At 39.8% G+C, this 12035-nt stretch overlaps 1 non-coding gene across 1 annotated transcript; it reads left to right on the top strand.

Moving 5' to 3' along the window:
* The first annotated feature begins 11712 nt into the window (after positions 1-11712).
* On the top strand, positions 11713-11796 carry TRNAY-GUA (transfer RNA tyrosine (anticodon GUA)). Its single transcript has one exon. It is a non-coding gene; the product is annotated as a tRNA-Tyr (tRNA).
* The last annotated feature ends 239 nt before the right edge of the window (positions 11797-12035 follow it).

Genomic DNA, 12035 nt, shown 5'->3' with positions numbered 1-12035 from the left:
ATGGGTACATTGGAAAGGATCCCTAATGGTCGACTGTTTCCTTTATCAAAGCCTATTAGATTTCTCATCTCAGGCAAAAGCGATAGCGAACCAAGCGCTTTCCAAGCAGTCGAGGAAAGGATACTCACAGAAGCCCCTTCATCTATGATGGTACCAGCCATAACCATTCTATATATTTGAACAATGATTCGGAACGGTACACTAGCTGGTAAACGGGGTCTGCCTAGTTGATTCCAATCAAAGGAGACAACTAGGTTGCTTGGAGGTGGGACCGAATAGACGGCCAGGAATGACTCTGACAAACTTCCTTCCTGCGGTAAAGGAACGGGTAAATTGCCCCCATGTTCATTGGAGTCTGTGCTTACGAAAAGGATTTGGACGATGTCATCCTTATTCTCTTCGGTGACTGTATCATCTGAAGATGGAACCTCTGAAGGCAAGACCGGGTCAACTACTGCCTCGACCTTTTGACTTTTGTCTGGTATGGGTTCAGATGGTTTGTCTTCAATGATAGATGCTTCAGCCGACCACCTGAGCGGGCCAGCCAGATTTTCAACTAGTGACGGACTTGGCAAGAGTTTTTTATATCCAGGAGGAAGTCGTAACGGTGAAACCGGACGATCATCCAAAACTATTTTAGCCTCGTCTAAGAAGGGACAACGGTGGACGGCATGATCGCCTTCGCACAGTTTACAAGGAAATCTATATTTTCCTTTTTGTCCTGGGGTTTCACTTTCACTAGTCGACGGTGTGTTTTCAACATGATCATCAGAGGTTGACGACACCGGGTTGTGGAAACGAGGAGACCAGTCCCTTAAGATCTGAGGGATGCAAGGACAATCTCTACGATAGTGGTCTCCTTTGCAAATGACACATGGTGATTTAGGCATGGTCGGTGCAGTGTGTGGATTTTCGCTAGACGACGCTCGTTTGCCCCCATTTGCTTTTGGCTCCTTCTTCTTCTTCTCTTTCTTCTTCTTTTCCTTCTTCTTCTCAGGTACTTGACTTTTGGCTTTACCAACTCCATCAAGTGAAGAGGAAGGAGGAGAGGAAGAATTGGAAGAAGTAGAAGGTTGGTGGGTAACTCTGGACTCATCTAGTTGCTGACTCGATTGTTTAGGAATTGCGGTGTTCTGAATGACAGAGGTTGAGAAGAGCCATACAGGCAAGCCGATCGTCAGTCCTGGAAGCGACAATGTGGCCATATGGGGTGCACCAACATCTCCCCAAGAGGAGAAGGGACTAGGATTTCCTCCAAGGGGAATTCCTTGGTTAGTGGATTCCATTTTCTCAACCCAAGATCAACGTAGGAAAGGGTAATGAATATTTCGTTTAAAATAAATTTTAGACGCTTTGACACAACTTGTTTTTTCAATTTTTAAGAGTCGAGAAAAAACAAAAGATGACTCTAGTCTCCTTCGATTTTTAATGAGCCTGAAGTGACAAGTGCTCAGATGGACCTTTTCTGTTAAAGAGTCTAAAAAGGAACGAAAGGGACTGCTCTGGAAATCTAGGTAGAGGGATTACCAAACCAATCGCAAAACTGCAGAATACTTTTTACGGTACGGCAGTCAATCTTCCCGAATGTTGTGTTCAGTGCATTGCGATTGATAGGGCGGCGGACAAGGCTTCCTATGGATAAAGGATTAAGCCTATTGTGGTCTCCCAAAATATACTCGACGATACATGGGAGCACAAGTCCGTACTGGCACTTATCGTCTCAAAGTGGAGCAATTACCCAACCATCAGTGAGAACAACAGTTACGAGGCTTTACGACGCCGGAATACGTCTCTAGCCTAGACTTCTAAATGTTGTGCGTTAAGTTCCAAAGCGTTGTTAGATTCATTGAATTTATTTTATAGTTGATCTTGTTTATGAAGTTTGCCTTTCAGGTTCACCGCAAGATGTAGATGTAATTCCTAAAATGCAATCTAAGATGATAAACAATCTTTTTATCTTCTTTGTGCAATGAAAATCCTAGCTACTAAGGAAAGAAAGACAGAATTCTTTCACAAAGAGCAAAGAGCACACTCTAAATGCACTTTCCTAAATCAAACCAATCAAACTGTCTAAATGCAAATGCACATGCATGTATTTGTTTTCGACTTTCTTACTATATTAATGAAAAGAAGAAAGTTGATGCACAAATCTGAATTTCTTTTCAAGCGACAAATATCAACAAGTTTCTTTTCGAAATCAAAAATGGAGACGATTACAACACCTTACGATTTTGAAATGAATACTTGTTTTTGACACTAGAAAAATTACAAATTCAGACCAAAAACAATAGTAACAGGATAATCGACTATCAACAGCAATCAAACTCCTTCCTACGATTGAAATCAACACTTGCGACAGTTTCAAATCAAAGGACGACAGTACGATTACGCTACTTTTGCAAAGGAGAACTGAAAATGACTCAACAAACACACAAAAACATTTACAGTTCTTTTGTACAAAGGAGGCGGAATAATAGCAAGGAAAAGGGGTTTCAAACAGACATATATTGATCACAGGCAGCAAAATTCAGGAATAGAACTGGAAAGAATGAATCACAGAAACCAAAACTGCACAAAGCCTAGCCTGATCAACGCACCTGTAACACAGGGAATTTGAAATGCAGCGCACCTTCTACACTCGGGAAGTGCGTTGAATTTCAGATTCTCAGAACAGTACCTGCGCTGGGCCAGAAACGAGACTCTGTTTGGGTTCCGGGTCATAGTTTGCAGTTCAGTTCATGGGTTTTGGCTGAGAAAAAGTTAATCAGTAACTCAACAATCAGGGGTAGATCTAAGGAGGATCTAAGAGCTATCACAAGGGAAATCAAAGAGTTTGTGAATCAGTTGTTTAAGTCATAAACAGATCCCGTAGATGGACTGAAGTAGCATTTATCTACTTTGCATTTGCTATGGAAAATGCAGTTCGAATGCTACCTGTAAGTTTATGAAATAGACAACAAGGAATATAAACAAACAAACTAATTCGTCCCCAGTGGAGTCGCCATTTTATTACAGGGAAAAGTGTCTACTCAGAACTGCTTATCCCACTAAGGTGTGACAGCTGCCTTAGAAACAAACAGAGTAGATAGAGAGGAACAAATAAGACCAACCTCTGTCTTGCGCTAATCTCCTGGTTTGATTCCTCTCTTCCTTGATAGTCTTTTGCTACTTGTTCCCTTGCATGCCCAGCTTCACAGAGTACCTGTAAGATCACAGTAGCATAGCACTATACAAAGACATGGATCTATAATCATAAACAATCTAGGATCAGATATAAATTGACAATACAAATGCAGCAAACATGAATAACACAAAAGTATGGAGGAAAACTTGAATAGCGTTTATTGACAAACAAGAAAGAGCCAAGAGGAGTTACAACCGGTTGTTTTGACCCAGCATCAACCTCTCAGCAAGGAAACCCCTCTTCACCTCATACAAAGCTTAGATCACCCAACAATCTGATGTTTGTCTCAAGAAACCAACAACGATTCCTTACAATATGCAAAATTCCAGCCTTTGGATCTCTGGGATGAGGGATCCATATATAGATATCTGTAAGGGAGATGAGTCAGCTTATGGTTTGATTAGTGTCCTCCCTCTGATAGTTCTTGCTTCCACTTGGAGATTGATGATCTCTTACTCATCCTTGGTCGAATTCAGAGAGGCAAGTGTCACAGGAGAAGTTTCTGGAAGCTTCCATTGCCTCTCCACCTCGCGGAAAGACACTGCCATTTGTCATTTCTCGCCCATCGCACCCCATAGAAGGGATTTTTGAAATACAACACACCCACACAGTGTATTTAGGTGAGATGCAACGCACCTGGCCTGTGGAGCAGTTGAAATGATCCTGTTTTGACCAATTTTGAGCAGTTTTTCATGGAGAACTTCTAGGAGAAGCTGTAATTTGTTGACCTTGTTCCTTTAGGGGTTAGAACAACACTTTTAGGGACTTAGGAGCCCTTGGTTTATGGACATTTCATGCTTGGGGTTGTAGGGCCCAAAGATGTCTATAACAATGAGGAAGATGATGAGGATGGTGGAGATGGCGATGCTTTCCACCATTCCCTTTAGAATCCTTCTTTTCATATTTTTTGTTCTCTGAGCTTCCATCTCCATGTGGAGGTTTAGAACTCTCTCCAACCATTCTAGTGTTCCTCTCTTCATAGAGGACTTTAACCATCTCAGTCAAAGTATAGAAAGATTTCTTGAATTCTTCCTCTTCTGAAGAGGGACCTTCATGCTCTCTTTCTCCAGACATAATGGCTATGGATTCAGGCTCAGAAATTTGTACTGATTGTACCTCTTCAATCACTTCAGCCTCTTGTGCAATCTGTGCCTCTTCAATCTCAACTGATGGAGATGAAACTTAAGGTTATTCAGGCACTGCCTTGAGTGGTCCTTTGGGTGAGGATGATGCTTTCTCAGCCTTCTTCCTTCTTGTCCTAATCTCAGGACTAGCTATCTGTATCTTCCCTTCTCCTCTCTACAACTTCAACCTTGTAATCATAACAACAATTGCAACTATCAAACCCTTCAAGCAAATCAAGAAAGCAACCTTATGCTTTGACACCAACTTGATCTGAAATTGATTACTAGTTAATGCTATGCTATTATCACTTCTAGATATAAAATTTTATTTGCTTTGGTTTGCTTATCCATAGAGAGTTTATCCATGAGCATGTGATTGTCAATTCATCTAACTTGGTGAAATTTAGTGTTTTGCATGAACTAAAAAGCATGAATTTAAATGGCTAAATAACAACATATAAAAACACAGCAAGCACAAATAATAGAGCTCAATACACAAATTTTTGTTGAAGGAGTTTACCCCTCTTGGGCTACATCTCCTTGGTCCAGCTTCATAGTGCAGGCCTTTGTATTAGCTTCAATAGTGCTCAAATTGTTGTTACATGCATAAAATTATCTTTGTAACTATTCCAATGAGTTTAAAACATTCAAAACTATAAGAATTGACTATTTTTTTACTCAATTTGGTTACCAGCTGCTCTAGGAATGGCCTCCAACACCTAGTGGCCCTAACTTTAAAAACCTTCAAGTGAACAAAAACACCTATATATGACCTCTTCTACCTATGAAACCTGATCCAATGAGTTTAAAACATTCAAATATATCATAAATGATTATTTGTTTACTCAATTTGGTTACCAGCTGCTCTGGAAACAGCCTCGAACACCTTGTGGCCCTAGGCTTCAAAAATCTTCAAGTGACCAAAAACACCTATAGATGGCCTCTTCTGACACTAAAACCTACTCCAATTAGTTCCCAGCATGCCAATTAGCTAAAAATGACTATTCATTTTCGAAATTTGGTTGAGAATTGAGTAAGTTATGGCTCAAACAGTTTTTTCTAGAAAACCTCCTCTAAATCTGGAGAGTTGCCAGTGAAGTCCGCCAAGTTTGGTGGCAGTTCCGGATTTAGTTGCTCCGCCATTAATTCTGTCAACTTAATTATGGATTAATTAAATTCTAAACTAATTAGTGGTGCACTAATCCCGCTTAACAGTTGGCCTCTCGCTCTTGGTTCGGGCACTTGGTCACATGGGGTGGGGGCTCGCCCTGGGAGGCTTTCTTTTTACCAAACTTGCAGAAGCTCTAACTTTTGCATACGATGTCAGTTTTTCGAACCATTTGTGGCGATGGAAAGATGGAGACAAAATCTATCGATTCATTTAGGTCTAAAGAAATTCTTAGCAATTTCACTGTTTAGCTAAAATATTGATCCCTTATCATTCCTCCCCACAAGAAGCCTTTTGGACCCCAAAAACTCTCTTGATCACTGATTATGTTGATGAGGGGACTGTTCCCTCATCCTTTCAGTCTTTATCCATTGAAATTTTCCTAATTTCATCATTTGGAGCTTTTCATAAAAAGTCAAATTTTTCCTTGATTCTGATGTAGGTTTTAACGTCGTACAGAAATTACCTACATATGAATTCTAAAACACATAAAATAAACAATGCGAGAGCATAACACATAAAACACATATACACAAATATTTTCCTCTAGATCCCAAAACCGAGACTACCAGCTTGATTTTTTATTATTTTCCTTTCATTGTTGCAATACATATTTATACATGCCGAAGCATCCAATACCATGGACCGAAAACCATTGCATCCAAAACCATTGACTAAAAACCATCGCTTCCAAAAACATGTGTGAAAATCATGCACAAAACCATAGGTAGGTCCGCCCAACCTAACATAGGGTCCAAAACCAAAATTTTATGTCGCACTGCCCCAAACCCCATAGAGTGGGGTTACCTATACCCCTCAAACCCCCTGTGACTACCCCCGCTACACAATCAACGTAACAAAGGGGGGCTCCAACCCCCTCCTAACCCCCGGTTAACTACGTGGGCTAGTCATGGAAAGAATATAACACAACCCAACATTCTCCCACTTGTTGTTTTCTTTCCAAGGGGGCCACAATAAATCTTAGTCATTTATCCAGCCCTGCAACGCCCATTGTTTCTCTACACCAAGAGAACTTCTCAGAGCTCACATATTTTGTCAATGCATCTACAGTATTCTTCAAAGTATCCACCTTTACCAACAACACCTATTTGTCTTCTATCATATCCCTCACAAAGTGATACTGAACATCAATGTGCTTTTTCTTTGAATGGTAAGCAAGGTTCTTTTCCAAGAAAATTGCACTTTGGTTGTCACAATCTATCCTTATAGCTCCCTATACTAACCCCATACTTGAACACAATCTCTGCAACCAAACCGCTTCCTTGCTTGCATGAGCGGCTGCCATGTATTCTGCCTCTGTAGTTGATAGTGACACTAAGGATTGTTTCTTGCTCATCCAACTGACTGCTCCTCCAAATAGGTTAAACACATACCCACTTGTATATCTTCTCTGATCCAGATCTCTAGCCCAGTTCGCGTCAACAAAGCCACGGATATCCAAAACTCTATCCAATCCTGGTCTTCCTTGGTAGCACAAACCATAATCACTAGTGCCACGCAAATACCTGAAAACTCGCTTCATTGTTGTCCAATGCTCCTTTTGTGGTTTTGACATAAACCTGCTCAATACTCCCACTGCATGTACAATGTCTGGTCTAGTACAGACCATCGCATACATCAGGCTACCGACTGCACTTGCGTATGGAACACGGGACATATCCTCTTCCTCTTCTTATGTCTTGGGACACTGTTCAGCAGATAACTTTACACCTACAGGAATAGGAACCTTCACCGGTTTACTATTGAATATTAAAACTCTACAATATTGTCTCAACATACTTCCTCTGATTTAACCAAAGCTTCCTCTTTGCCCGATCCCTTTTAATTTCCATGCCCAAAATACAGTTTGCAGCACCGAGATCTTTCATGTCGAACTTGAAGGACAATTGGGTCTTCAAATCCTGGATAATTTCTTTGCCATTTCCAACCAGCAACATATCATCCACATACAAGACCAGATAAATAACATGACCACCAATTAATTTAAAATACACACAGTGATTTGCTTTGCTTCTGGTGAAGCCAAGTCCCCGTATAAATGTATCAAATTTTTGATACCACATCCTTGGTGACTGTTTTAACCCATATAGAGACTTCTTTAACTTGCATACCAATTCTTTCTTACTCTTCACCGCAAAGCCTTCAAGTTGCTTCATGTAGATCTCCTCTTCCAGATCCCCGTGAAGAAATGTTGTCTTCACATCCATCTGTTCTACCTCAAAATCAAAAGCAACAACAACAGATAAAAGTAATCTAATATAAGTTACCTTGGTAACTGGAGAAAAAATATCACCAAAATCAATTCCCAACACCTGGGAATAACCTTTTGCTACCAACCAAGCTTTGTATTTCTCCACCTTTCCTTCTGCCTTTGTCTTCTTCCTGAACACCCATTTGCTGCCAATGGGTTTCCTTCCAGCCAACAACTCCACCAGATCCCAAGCCTCATTTTTGTGCAAAGATGCCATTTCATGAACCATGGCCTCTTTCCAAAGTTTTCCATCCTCTGAATCTACTGCTTCCTTCACAGTTCTGGGATCATCATCAGTAATAGATAAAGAAAAATTTGAATAGAAAGCAGATGGACTATACCTTTCTGGCTACCTTCTTTCTCGAACTGATCTTCTCACACCCGGAGTTTGTGGCTCTTCATCTTCTGATTCCTCCTCTGCTACAGAGTTTGATTCTTCCTCCTTTACATCAAACTCTATCTTCTCAGGTTCCTTTGGTTGGACTTCATGTTTAATAACATATTTTACCTATATGAACACCACATCTCGGCTGTACACAACCTTCCTTGTTACTAGGTTCCAAAGCTTATAACCCTTTAAACCATCCTTATACCCAATAAAGATGCACTTTTTAGATTTACTATCCAACTTGGTTCGTTTCTCCTTTGGAGCATGTATATATGCATCACATCCAAATACCCTCAGATGTGAAAGAGAGGGTTTCTTACCAGTCCATACCTCTTGTGGAGTCTTATCCTCCAACGCTGATGAGGGTGATCTATTGACCACGTAACATGTTGTCTCCACCACCTTTGCCCAGAATTCTTGTCCTAACCCGGCACCACTGAGCATGCTTCTTGCCCTTTCCATCAACGTCTTGTTCATTCTTTCTGCAACTCCATTTTGCTCAAGTGTGTGTGGAGTAGTCCTCTATCGTGCAATACCACACTTCTTACATAATTCTTCAAATTTTTTACTGCAAAACTCTCTAGCGTTATCTGTCCTTAGCACCTTTATCTTCTTCTTTGTCTGGTTTTCCACCAGAGCCTTAAATTCTTTAAACCTGTCAAAGACTTCAAATTTCTTATTAAGGAAATATATCCATGTATTCATTGAGAAGTCATCTATAAAGGATACATAGTACACAGACTTACCCAGTGATGGAACCTTCACAGGTCCAACCACATCACTATGTACAAGCTCTAATATTTGTTTCACCCTCTTACCACTAGAGGGGAAACTCACACGGTTCTGCTTCCCATATACACAATTTTCATAGAAATCAAAATCCAGAGAACTATTACTCATACCTTCTACCATACCTTTACCATGAAGTATTTGAAGGCCCTTCTCTCCAATATGTCTAAGCCTTTGATGCCATAGCATGGTCTTCTCTCCAGAGACCACTAGATTTTTTGCTCCACTTTCAGGAACCACAAAACTATTGCACCCATCAACAGCAGTGCTACCTTGCAGCTTGTACAGAGTTCCAATTCAAACTCCCCGCATCAATACCAGTGCCCCCTGAACTATCTTGTAGGTATCCATCTCAAACACTGTTTTTACATCTGCATCATCCAACTTGCTTACAGAAATCAGATTTCTGGCCAACGCAGGAATATGTAGAACACCCGGAAGTGTTCTAACCCTTCCACCTTCCAACTTCAACTTTACTTTTCCATGGCCAATGATTATAGCCTTCCTATCATCCCCTAAGAATACATCACCACCATCGTATTTCTCATACTCGCAAAACCACTCTCTATGGGGAGTGAAGTAAAAGGATGCACCTAAGTCAATCAACCATGCCTCATGATCTACATGTGTACTTGAAGAAGACAAGTACACATCCCCACCTTCATTTGAGGTGGTTTTTGCCTCTGCAGAAAGAGCATCAGCAAATCCCTTTCCTTTATCAGGAGCTTTAGATTTAGGTAGCTGACCCTGTTGTTCCGTTCTCGCGGCAATATGAGCATAAACTTTATGCTTCTTCAATTTGCATGGTTTCCCCGCTCAATGGATTGATGACCATTCGCTACCAATGAGGAATTGCTTTTCATCCCACATCAAGGTGATTGGATTTGCACCAATGGAAACCATAAATTTCATCCTCGGTAAGGTTAGATGATGGATCTTTACTTGATTACAGCGGGAAAATTCTTCTGTTATTCCGTTGTAAGAATTTCCCAGTCTGTTTAAGTTTCTGATCCAAACGAGTTGCACATACACCCTAGCACATACTCCTCTACGCTGAGGACATCCTCGAAGAGCAGGAGATTTTTTTCTATTCTCTATTGGCTGTCTTGCATTTCTAATAAGTTGTTGAATAGTGGGCATTCTAGCTGTATTGTATGCGGAATCAACTGGTTCGGATTGATCCTAACCATACCATATCAGGTGATTATGAAATGAATCACTTCCCCCCCCCTTTTTTTTTTGAAAAGGAACAAAGAGATCACAGTTTACAGTTCATTATAAAAATAAATTAAAAAGAGGATCTTCCGCTATGAGATCAACCTTTCGCTACGACATCAACAATGCCATAAGCTTGGGCTTCTGTTGCTGACATAAAAACATCTCTATTCAGGTCCCGTTGAATTACCTCTCCGGGTTGGTCCGTTCTTTCTATATAACATCTGGTTATGTAATCGCGAAGCATCGTTACGTGTTTCGATTCATTATGAAAATCTGCAGTCGATCCGTCATAATAGGAACTAGCAGGTTGGTGGATCATAATCCTAGCGTGAGGTAATGCTATACGTTTAGGCATTTCTCCCCCGATTAGGATGAAAGATCCCATTGAAGCAGCTACCCCCATGCATATTGTATGTACATCTGGTACTATTACTTGCATCATATCGAAAAGACCTACCCCTGGTATTACTGATCCACCGGGACAGTTGATAAATGAGAAAATATCTTTATTTGAATCTTCTGCACTCAAATATACCATGAGACCCATGAGTTGATTTGCAATCTCGTGATTGATATCCTGAGCCAAAAAAAGTAATCTCTCTCGATAAAGTCGGTTGTATAAGTCGACCCAAGTTGCATCTTCATCTCCAGGGGCTCGGAAAGGCACTTTTGGAACACCAACGGGCATTTGTTTTAATGGAAAGAAGTGAAGCACTATACTCTAATATGGGAACGTAAAGTATATGAAGTTGTGTAACATATGAACTCTGGATGGATGGATGGTATAGGGGAGGTTTTGAACCTATCTGGAAATAGAGCTTTAGATGGATCAAAGATCCATGTAAAATATCCTTCCATTATTCGAGTTGATAATGTACCGAATCACACTTTTACCGCTAAACTATACTCGCCACGATCCGATTATAACATACGGATCGATCTTTTGTCCAACCAACCCATTTATACTTTTTTTGAGTCTTTTCCGGATAACTTCGATTAGAGAACGATAAGCCCCATTCACTATTTAAATAATCAAAATTATTTAAATTATTTAAATTATCAAAATTAATTAAATTATTTAAATTATCAAAATTATTTAAATTATCAAAATTATTAAAATTATCAAAATTATTTAAATTATCAAAATTATCAAAATTATCAAAATTATTAAAATTATCAAAATTATTAAAATTATCAAGTATGAAACATTTTGTATAATTTGAGTCCATAAAGTCTTTTTTATCGGAACTGGGCCGATGGATCACAAATATAGATTCCGTAAATTGCTTTAGAGTTGTTTTACTTGCAATATTTAATTTCTGAAGGGACTCCATTTTATCGATAGGCAAGTTTATTTAAAAAAACCTTGAGGAAACCAAGAATTCTTGTAATATTATTGACAACTTCCCGATCACTTTCACATTATAAAGAATAGATTGGTGGCCCCTATCGTCTAGTGGATCAGGACATCTCTCTTTCAAGGAGGCAACAGGGATTCAACTTCCCCTGGGGGTACCATGATCCATTCGTTAGGTATCCTAAATAATTTTCAATTACTGTCTTGTTCCTGGGTCGATGCCCGAGTGGTTAATGAGGACGGACTGTAAATCCGTTGGCAATATGCCTGCGCTGGTTCAAATCCAGCTCGACCCAACCAATATCATCAATACCAATCTATCGGTATGGTTATATTCATGCTAATCATGAATGAAAAGATAATTGGTTATTGAACCCCGACATCGATATCTATTCATATCGTAGATGCCCAATTCCGTATGAATCGATACATTTCAAAAATGAAAGAGAAGGATAAGATATTTAATCGACCTAGCACTCGCATAATCTATATGACCTATCTAGCACCTATCATGAAATAAATATTATCTAATAGT

This window comes from Pinus tabuliformis, chromosome 5_2, assembly GCF_031772625.1.
Source record: "Pinus tabuliformis cultivar Carrire ecotype Pingquan chromosome 5_2, CPIR1, whole genome shotgun sequence".
Taxonomy (NCBI): domain Eukaryota; kingdom Viridiplantae; phylum Streptophyta; class Pinopsida; order Pinales; family Pinaceae; genus Pinus; species Pinus tabuliformis.
Note: the sequence above shows the minus strand (reverse complement) of the source record. Positions and strands in the feature narration are given on the sequence as shown.